At 58.0% G+C, this 10,488-nt stretch overlaps 1 protein-coding gene across 3 annotated transcripts in view; it reads right to left on the bottom strand.

The window, feature by feature from the left end:
- The window catches only part of SOX13 (SRY-box transcription factor 13), a 44,920-nt gene extending 34,980 nt beyond the window's left edge, over window positions 1-9,940 (bottom strand). Inside the window, exon 1 of one of the 3 annotated variants that reach the window (XM_031026215.2) lies at window positions 9,786-9,940. The gene's annotated coding sequence lies outside the window, so the exon portion shown is untranslated. Of the gene's footprint in view, window positions 1-95; window positions 327-9,300 lie in introns of those variants that run through there. The other 2 variants (XM_031026216.2, XM_081825034.1) reach the window with 2 other exon arrangements.
- Between the last annotated feature and the right edge of the window lie 548 nt (window positions 9,941-10,488).

Genomic DNA, 10,488 nt, shown 5'->3' with positions numbered 1-10,488 from the left:
TGTCCGTGCACCTCCAGGCTGGCAAACACAACTCAGAGCCGGGCGAGGCCTCTGGGTGCCAGGAGCCCCTAGCTACCCTGTCTTCAAGCGCCTACCGCTCCCCCTGCCTCCAAAGTCCTGAGGCTTCCTCGGTCCTCGGTGAGGGGCAGGACCATCTGACATGCCCTTGGAGACCCAGGGAGGGCCCCGGGGAGACGTGAAGGGATCTGTCCTTACAATCTTCTCTTCTCTCTGACTTGGTCTTGCGGAGCCATCTCCTCCTCACCCTCCAGGTCTTTAGGTTTCCTCTTACAGGGAGCCCTCCCTGACTGCCCAACTCTGGTTGAGGTGCCCTCCTCAGTCCTCCCAAAGCACTACACCCTGAACCTCCCCACCTCCACTTCCATCAGTGTCGAACTGATGACTTACTTCCTTCCCTTCACCTTCCTCACTGCCGTGTCAGGGGCTGTGCTGGTCTCAGCCCCAGCGTAGCAGGGACCGGGATCCGCTGAGGGGCTGCGTGGCCGCCGGAATGGAGCAGGCTCCCTCAGGCCCGAACACCCACTCGACCTCCACCCCAAGCTCCCACTCTGACAGTCACCTCCTGGATGAACAAGGCCCTGTGGCTGGTTAAAAGGCTTCGGGAATGACCCACCAGCACATGAACTTAGATTGGTAGATCCGCTTTGCCAGTGATCTCAGAGATCAAAGAACAGGATCTTGAAGGGCAGGGATGGGTGAGTTTTGAGCATGAAAGGAGCAGAGAGGAGGGCAAGGGTGCAAGGAAGACCCTGTGGGTCAGAGGCCAGCAAGGAGAGGCTGCTGTCAGGCCGGGCAGGAACTCCCTTGCCTCCTCCCCATATGCATCCCCCACACCCGGCAGTCTGTCCTGCCCCTTCCTTTCCGGAGCTCCTAAATCCATCAGGAGGTCCCTCACTCCTACCCGTGGCCAACTGTCCCAACAGGACTCGGGTGGTAGCAGTCCAGCTCCACAGACTCTCACTAAACTGCCAACCACACACCCACGCTCACAGACAGGCCCTCCCCTCAATTCTGTTTCCCCAAACTCCAAGTCAATCGATGCCCAGAAAGGGGTAACAAATAGCCCAATCATTTCCAAATTTGGGATGTCATGTTGAGGAGAATGGATCTCAGGCCAGACAGAGCTGGTAGAGAGAAGGGAACTTACATTACAGAAACCATAGGTCCCTGTGTTCTGAGCCAGTTCCAACAGGGTCACCATGTACAGCGTGCAGACTGTGCACTGCACAACACTAAGAGCCCCATTCATCCAGACTTGTATACTTATCACAACTTAGATGGCAATCAAGTTCATCCCTTGACTTCCTCAAAGACCAAAGAGAAAGTTCTCCTGCTACCCAACTCTACTCCAGGCACGAGGTGACACAGATCCCCTTCCTCTGTTCTTTGACCTCTTTCCTGGCTAGGAGACCTGTTGAGTGAAGGCTGAGCCCATCACCCCAAGTAAGAGAGGCCTCCCTCTCCCTGCCCCACCAGCCTCAGCTAGGGGACCCCATGACTCCACCAGTCTTTCCCTACACACTTGGCTTTCTCCAGCCCCTCACCCTGGCTAGACTCCCCAACATCATCCACTCCTGGTGAGAGGGTATGACTGCAGATCCATGCTCCCGATGACAGAGCTACAGGAGGGAAGGAGGGTCACTACCCACAGCCCTGCCCCTCCCCAGGTAGAATGGAACTGAAACCCCAATCTTGTTGGCCCCTGAGGCTCTGGAGAATTGGAGGTCATGGAGGAGAGAGAGGAGGGCCTCCCTCTGGCTCCCCTGGGCCTTCCAGTACACTCTCTCCTTTCCTTCTTGACGTTGGTCTCATGTCCCCAGTATCCCTGGGGCTCTCAGAGGCACTGCCTGGTCTCCCAGAGGCCAGAGGAGCTGACCAAGTTCTCTAGAACACAGCACCGCCAGCCTGGCTGCTCATGCAGAAGCGCACGCACACACACACGCACGCACACACACGCACGCACACACACGCACGCATGTACACACACATGCACGCACGTAAGCACAGCAGGCCCTTGCCAACCAGCCAGGGAAAGGGGAGCCGGGCCATCCAGAAGAATGGCAGGGGCTGGAGGGGCCACTCCCTCTGCTTTCAATACCTCCCTATTTATTCTCCACTCCCCTCACCCCACCTGCCTCTGACAGCCTGCTCTTCCTCACCCAGGCCTCCTTCCAGCCCCTCCTCATTAACCTTTGATTCGCCCCTCCTTGCCCTTCCTTTCCCACCGGACCCACCCCTCCAGGGACAGGCCTGGAACCAAAGCCTCACAGGTATAAAGGAATGACTTCAGCTCCTTCAATAGGCTGGGGGCGGCTTCAAGAGCTTCACACCCCACAGGCAGAAAACTCCTCTCCCTCCATTCTGAGGAGTGCACAGGGCCTGCCTCGGAGGGCCTGCCTTGTGTAGCCTGTGTGGCCAGGCAAGAGTTAACTCTTTGGCGTCAGGGTGAGGGCAGCTCAAGGCAGGATTTACTTCCTTTGCTGCCTCCTGCCAGGTGCCAGGGCGAACAGGAGGGCATGGGCCAGGGCGCACGAGCCCACTCCACTGTCAGCCTGAAAGGGCACCAGTCCAGCCTTACAGGATTCTTCTCATACTCCCACTACTACCCCTCCTGCCAGGGACCCCTCTTTCTGCAGAATATTCTAGCATGGGTCCCCACTCCTCTCTGTCTGCCAGAGAAACACTGACTTTTCTGTTGCTCTGCGTATCAGTTCCAGATATATTTTAAATCCTTTCCGTTCTGCTTACAAAAGTAATGCACATTGTGATACTACTTTGGGGGAACTACAGAAACACAGAATAGAAATATGAGCCATAATTTTTAAAAAAAGAAGTCAACAAAGGGTGTCGGTCTAGGGTGGGGGTGGGTCTGTCTGGCCTGCTACCCACTGGCCTCTAAATGCACCCCCCCATCTTGGACTTCCAAGGAAATCCTGCCCCCCCACAGCTGCTCCTTCAAATGGCAGGACCTGGACCCCCTGAATGGGCAGTGGGACAGGTCTAGAGTGCCAAGAAGCAGGACCCGGCCCCGAGGTGCCCCACTCCCTTTGTGGGGGGAAGGGAGAAGGCCTGGACCAAGGCCCTCTGGGAACTAGTTCTCACCCCATCCAGTTCCACAGGCTGCACATTCCATTCTGAGTCAAGCAGGGGGCGGGGACTGGGGGAGGTAAGGCCGAGGGGAGGAGAACAGTCTGGCCTCCTCTGGGGCGGATCCCCGAGGGAGCTCCAGGCCTGGCAGGGATCAGACCTAAACCACCAGCGGGGGAAGGGAGCCTAAGGATTCCGGTCCAGTCTGTGGCCCCTTCCCATTCTCCTCTCCTCAAACCAAAACACCGAAACCCTCCCTTGGATATGTTCCCAGAAGATACAGGGGACAATGTGGGGATAACACTAAACCTATCCCCACTCCCAACCTGGCCACAATGCCCAGGGATACTTATGGGGCTTCAGGCCAAGGCCATTTAGATGCTAAGGTACTGTGGTGGGGCGAGTCTGATACGTGTGTGTCTAGGGAACTGAATTCAGGTTTGATGGCGTGCATCAGGCTTCTCAGAGTGACCGAAAGGGCCTGGGTAGAGGATGCTATTTAGGAAAAAAGGGGGAAGCTGGAGCTATTGTTCCCACTTCTTCCTCTACCACCCCAAACACACCTCTCCCCTCAAAACACACTCCAAGACACCTCAACCTCCAGACACACATCTCAACCCCGGCTGCTTGCTCCCCCAGCTCATCCCTGTGTGCTGAGATGCCAGGCCCCCCCACACACACACACGTGCGTGCGCGCACACACACACGTGCACACACACAGAGCACACATCCTAGGCCACACCCAGGCCTTGGATTTGCCTGCCGATGACCTTGGGAGGAGGTGGGGAAACCCCCGGCACTTCCTCCTCACCTCGGCCTCTTGGAGGTCTGACCACTGTCATTGTCCCATGTCTGGGTCCATCCAGCTCCTTCCTGACAGCACCCAGTGGGGGGACAGGGCTGGGCAAGGCCAGGGCCACAGGGCCCCTGGCTCCTCCCAAATGAGGCAGGTCACAGGAGCAGAGGATCTTCCTAAATAAAGCAAGGGCTCCTGGAGTAGCAGGTGGTAACTGCCAGGTTCTATGCTGTGGGCCACGCAGGGCAGACGAAAACCTTTTCCTAGGGGAGTCCCAGGAGCCTTCACCACCATGAGGCTTGAGCAGGAATGGCCTCGGGGGTCTCTGGCAGGCCCAACTGGACACCCTATCCCGCTCCACCCGTTCTTAGGAGGAAGCCAGCATGTCACTGCTGCTCGAGAATATTTGAATTTTGTAAAGGAACAGAGTCCCACCTGACCAGAGAAGCAAGCAGAGGTTGAAGTCGGCCCTGCCGAGCCGGCCTGCAACACACTTCCTAAGCAAAGCTTCCCAAGGAGCTGGAAGGAGGACCCCAAGGAAGAGGCAACCAAAATGGAGGTGAGCCAAGCAAAGACCCCATCCAGGGCGTGCCCTCCTCCTTGGGAGCAGGGAGACAGGGAGATGACAGGAGCGGTGAAAGCCATCTTCCATGGGTCCTGGATCCCTGCCTGGTGACGGACACTGTGACAGCCTTCCCAGCTAACATAGCCAGGTTCCAGAAAGGAGACTAGCAAAGGGTGAGGACTGCAGCGAGTTTGGACAGGAGCGAGCCCTCTTAAGCAAACACTGAGCACAAAAATAATTCCCATTCAAAGCACGATTTGCTGTGGGCCTGGCTGGGCTTTCCCAGCAGAGTCCTTTTCAAAGGCTCCCCTTCACCTCTGACTGTGGCTGGGGGAGGGGCATGCAGGCCCAGCAGCATTTGAGTTCCACTTTTTCCAGAGGCTTCCTGGTGACCTACTGGGAGCTATCCCATAAGGCCAATCTCAAAGCAGCCCCAGAGAGGAGTAAACCCGTGAAAAGTGTCAACTCCTCAAGGGCAGGAACGTAGATCCTCTGCAGGAGCGGGCCTCTCAAGCCAACACTTGTCTGGGAACGAGCACACCCAGACCCACACCATTCATGGGGCACCACTTCGGACTTCATCGGATGTGAGCCTCCTGAGCTATAAGAGGTTAAGTACTGTTGCTGTTATTGTCCCATTTCACAGATGGAAAAACAGAGGCTCAGAACTGTTAAGTGGTGAACATCTCTCCCAGCTCTTACCGGATACATCATGTTGTCCCGAATCTGCTAATTATCAGAGTAGCAACATGTTCAGGCTGGGGCCCTCCCCACTAAGGAAAGAGGGGGTATCGATGAAGCTGGACCCCAAGATGTGGTCCTGGACCCAAGATTTCAAAGCCAAGGCAGCATTAGAAATCGCCCTTCACCAGTACTGACCCCCAACACTGCTGATCACAAAATCTGAGGTGGGGATAGAATGCCCTCTCTAGACAAGAGCAAAGAGTGGTTAGTGAGAACCGCTGGCTCCATTTCCAGAACAATCTCCCGTCGGCCCACCCTACCTCCATTCTGAATCCAATGGGCCTCCTGGCTAGCCTCTTCCGTTCTTGCTCCCCCTTCAAACTACCCTCTATTAGCCACCAAAGTGACCTCTCTTTTTCACATTTTTTCCCACTTATTAAAGTCATTCATGACCATTGTAGAAGACTGAAGAATCAACAGAAGAAGGAAATAAAAATCACCTGTTGTCCAGCATCTGGAATTAGCTCTGTAAACACTTCCAGGCAGCCTTAGTCTTCTCTTCATGTATGCGTGCAGGGTGGGCATGCACATACGTACGATTATCTGTACAAAATTAGTATATACCATAGAGCTTCATATAGGGTTTTACCCTTTTTATTAATATATGTTTTCCAAATTAGAAGCTACTCTTTCTTTACCTACACTTTTTGGGGTTTGATTTCTTTGGCATAGTTCAGAGATGCACAAGGCACTTCATTCGGGCAGGACAAAAGGGTCCAGAGTGAAAACACCATCTTTCCTCCATCCCAACCCATCCCTCAGCCACCGTTTCCCTCCCCTGGGGCGACTCTGATTACCTGTTTCTTATATACTAAATCATCTTTTAAAATCATCCATCAGATCATGTCACTCCCCTCCTTAAAACTCTCCAATGGCTTCCCATCACACTGGCCATAAAATCCAAGCTCCTAACCAGTCCTACCAGGCCCTGTGTGACCAGGCTCTGGTCCTCCCCCCTCTGATTTCCTCCAGCCACACTGCTCTGCACAAACCCCGATCTGGCCTCGGGGATTTTTCATTCCCTCCGCCTGGAATCCTTTCTTCGCCTGGAATCCTTTCTTCGTCTTTGTGCAGCGGGCTCCTTCTCATCCTCCCCCCCCCCCCGGGGGAGGGGGGGAGGCTTCAACTGGCCTCCAGTCTCCCACCACCCCTGCCTGCCTCCATGTGCACATTCTGTGTCACATCACCATGCTGTATTTCTGCCACATCACATGGGGTCTAATGTCTTGGTTACTTCTTTCGAGGGCAGGCAGACTACCTGTCTTGTTCACCCCTCAAGCCACATTGCCTAGCACAGGGCCTGACACATAATAAGCGTTCCAACATATTTTTGTTTAAGGCATGAATGGGGGGAGTGGGACTGCGATGGTGGTTCTCATCACTGAAAACAGCCCCCCAGCAGGATTTCCAAGCACTAAGCACCAACCTCCTGGCCGCCCTCCCCCATGCCCGGGGTGGGGGCTAGAGAATCAGAGAAAGGAAAGGGGAGCCCATTGTCCAAGGCAGTATCCACCTGCTCTTCCCTCCTGTCTCCCAGCTCACCCCTTACTGGAGCTGTGCATTTGCAGAGTCTGGAATCAGACAAGGAGCTTGTGACAGACCCGATTTCCTAGAAAATACTCTTAACTGCAAGTGGAAAGTTGAAGGTGAAACTTTGCTTCCGGTCTACCCAGGCAGCTGGGCTATTCTGGGTTCCCGAGTGCGCCTCAGAAGGAGGTAACACAGATGCTGCCCAGGGAGCAGAGCTCCCCCAGGAACAGCCTCAGCCCTTCCCACTTGACGCCCCCTCCCCCACCCACCCCTCCCCCGCAAGGGCCCCAGACACCTGGGCTCCTCTCTCCAGAAATTCACCCAGCCCCAGAGACACAAATGCGCATCCAATCCCGAGCCAGCAGCCCAAGCCAGGATACTCAGGGGACACCCTAGTGGAGACAGCTTCCTTCCTGGGGCCTGATTTCCACTGAGAGAAGACTGGCAGGTGGGCCAAGATTGATTTTTAAGAATGAGGGAAAGGAGGGAATAAAGTGCCTTTCAAAAAACTGTGAAATAATGGGGGGCAGCATGGGGGGGGGTTAATGAAAGACTTCACAAGATGGAACTAGACAAGGACTAGGGAGAACCTGAGGAGCCAAAATCAGGAAAGGGTGGGAAGAAGTGTGAGGTTTCTTCCTTCCCAGAAGTGGACAATTGTTATAACTGATTAAAGGAGCACAATCCCAAAGTACCCTTCTGGGCTCTCTTCAAGGTCAGTTAATAATGGCAGTAACAGCTAACATTTCTCCAGCACTTACTATGTGCCAGGCACAGTTCTGTGAGCTGCAGATGAGTAAACTGAGGCACAGAGCAATAAGGCTGAATTGCTCAAGATCATGTCGCCAGTGGCAGGATCTAGGATCTAACTTCGGAGCCCTGGCTCTTAACCACTAAGCTATACGTACGTGGCTTTCAGTGGTCCCGCCGGGGGGCGGGGGGTCCCTATCCTTCTGGAGTTCACGTCTTCCAAACCATTATCCCTTAACTGATCATTCCATGCCAGTTTCAAAGATGTGCGCATAATTCTGCCCATTCTGCGTAAGGGAAAAATCTGGAAAAGCTAAGGGACTCGCCCGAGCTGACGCTGCCCATAGGAGGGGAATTAGAACCAAAATGTGCTGAACCCCAGCCTGTGGAGCACCACTTCCTAAGGGAGCACGGTGGAAACGCGGATCTCGAAACTCCGCCCAAAGCAGCAGCATCTCCTCTGGCTTTGGCCAGACCCCTTCGCCAGAGCCAGCGCCGAGGCGCCCTGCCCGGAAATTCCCACAGAGTCACAGCGAACTTCCCAGGAAAACTCCTCGGCTTCCTCCGAGCCCCCGTCACGGAGGCGGCTGCCAAGAGCGCCGCTGGAGTCCTCGCAGCTGCCGTCGGCCCTCCAGGGCGGGAGCCGCCGCTCGTGCGCTCGGGGTCCTCCCGGAAAGGTCCAGGGCTGAAGTTCAAAATTCACTTCCCGCCCAGGCCCGGCTCGGGGCCCCGCCCGGGACTCTCCGGCAGCCCCCACGGCTGTCGCCTTCCCCAGCCCCAGATAAGTAATGGAGCCCCTGCAGCCTGGAAGGCCGGGCGGGCAGCTGGGAAAATCCCACGAGCGATCCCTGCGCGTCTGGGGACTCGCAGCAGCCGACGCGCGCGCACACACACGTGTGTGTGTGTGTGTGTGTGTGTGCGCGCGCGCGCGTGTCACAGCAGCCGGCGCGCACACGTGTGTGTGTGTGTGTGTGTGTGTGTGTGTGTGTGTGTTTACGTACGGAACGCGCGGGGTGGGAAAACAATGGCGAGCCGCTGGGAACAGAGCGACCGGCCCCCTCCCCACCTCCCCGCCTCCCTACCCCCAGGCAAGATTTGCTTTGCAGTGAAATCGGGATGCAGAGATTCACCTCCGACTGCAAAGGCGGGAGGTGGGGGGTGGTAAGGAGGAGGCTAGGGTGGGAGGTGGGAGGTGGGAGGGGGTGAAAGAGGAGCAGCCGGAGCAGAAAACAAACAGGATGCAGCGCCCGGCGGGTCCGCTGGGGTGCGAACCTGGCAGGGTGGGAAGGACTGCGTGGCCGGCCCCCCCGCACCACACCAACCCGGGAGGGGGTCGATCTGCGTCTGGGCGCCGGCACCCGAGCCCCCACGCGGGGCGCGCACAGGTCGCCCCAGCTTCCCTTTGGGAAATCCTTGAACTGGGCGCCTAGACAGACTGATGAGAAAGCCCTCGTGCCCCGGCCGGTCGGCGAGGGCGGGGGCGGGGCGGGGTGGGAGCACCCCAAGGCCGGCTAGCGTGGTGCGCACACAGACACACACAGCGCCCCCCACCCCCACGGCCTTACCGGGCTGCCACCCCTCTGCACAAGGACCCGGGTCAGCCCGCAAGGAGCCGCCACGGGCCGGCCTTGTTGGGGGGGGGGGTAGGTGGGGGTCCGTTCCTTCTCCTAAAACTTTGCAAAGGATGAAAAGTCGCAGAGATGAAAGCCGGCGTGTGCCCAGAAACGCGGGGGCGCGAGTGTCAAACTTCGCAGGGCCGGGGAGGGGGCGCAGCGGCGTGCTGCGGGAGCCGAGGGGGCGCACTTACTACTCAGCCGGACGCCGGGCTCGGGGCTCGGGGCTCGGCGCTCCTGCTCCGGCTCCGGCTCCTCCTCCGAACGGGTCCTCGCGGCTGGCAGCCCGGGCTTCCCGCTCACATGCCCCGGCGACGCGGCTGACCGGCGCGCAGGGCTGGGGCGGCTGGGCTGGGAGGAGGCACGCCCCCCGCCGGGGGCCGCGGAGTCGCTCCGGACTCGTGGCCACCCTGGGTCCGCGCCCCAGCGCGGGCCGCCGTCCCGGGCGGAGAGCTCGGTTCCGGCCGGGCGGCGCCCTCCGCCGAGCCAGGCCGCTCTCTGCACTCTGCCCTCTGCCCTCTGCTTGCGGCCGTCTCCCTGCCTTCCGCGGTCCTGCTCCCTGACTCGCCCGGACGCTGCGCCGGCCCGCCCGCCCGGCTCTCCGGCTCTCCCGCTCCGCGCCTCGGCTCGGTCCCGAACCGGGGCCTCGGCGGCTGGCCGCTGCGCCCCGGGCTCAGACCTGGGCTCGCCGCTCCTGGGCCGGGGTTCCAGGACCCGCCACTTGCACAGTTCAGTTCAAGCCGGGACTGGGAGCACGGCGCTCGCAGCTCGCTGCTGCGAGGCGACTCCACCGCCTCAGAGGAGAAAGAGGGAGGGAGACAGAGAGCGGGCAGGGGGAGGAGGAAGGAGGAAGGGTGGGGAGATGGAGAAGGAGGGAGGGACAGAGAGTTCCCTCCTCCTCCCTGCAGCCAGGTCCATCCAGGCATCCACAGCTGGAAACCTCGGTTGGGAAGGGGAGAGCGGCGGGGGCGGGTGAGGATAGAAGAAAGAGGTGGATTCTGCCCACTCCCACTGCCCAGGTATGAGGGTCGCTACCGAGAGGCTTCGCTCCTTAGAGCAAGACCCAAGAAGTTGTCCATCCAACTCCCGGCCTCCTAACCCTCCAGACAGCCCGGATTTAGTGTTTCAGACCCTATTTCAGAACCTCGCTGAGGAGCCTCAACCCACCTGCAGCCAGACTGCTTCCCAATGCCTCAGACCACTCTCTCCAAGCCTGGCATTTGGCACTCTCTCGAGTGTCTGGTGTTTGGTGTTTTCCTGAGCTGGTTCTAGAGAAAGGGACGGATTCCTTTAATTCGGGGTATTTATTAAATGCCTACAATATGCCTGGCCCAACAGGGTGCTGGGGACACCAGGATGAATGAGAGGGTGCCCTGCCCTTT

Source organism: Leptonychotes weddellii, chromosome 6 (assembly GCF_054177405.1).
Source record: "Leptonychotes weddellii isolate Sample4059 chromosome 6, ASM5417740v2, whole genome shotgun sequence".
Taxonomy (NCBI): Eukaryota; Metazoa; Chordata; class Mammalia; order Carnivora; family Phocidae; genus Leptonychotes; species Leptonychotes weddellii.
Note: the sequence above shows the minus strand (reverse complement) of the source record. Positions and strands in the feature narration are given on the sequence as shown.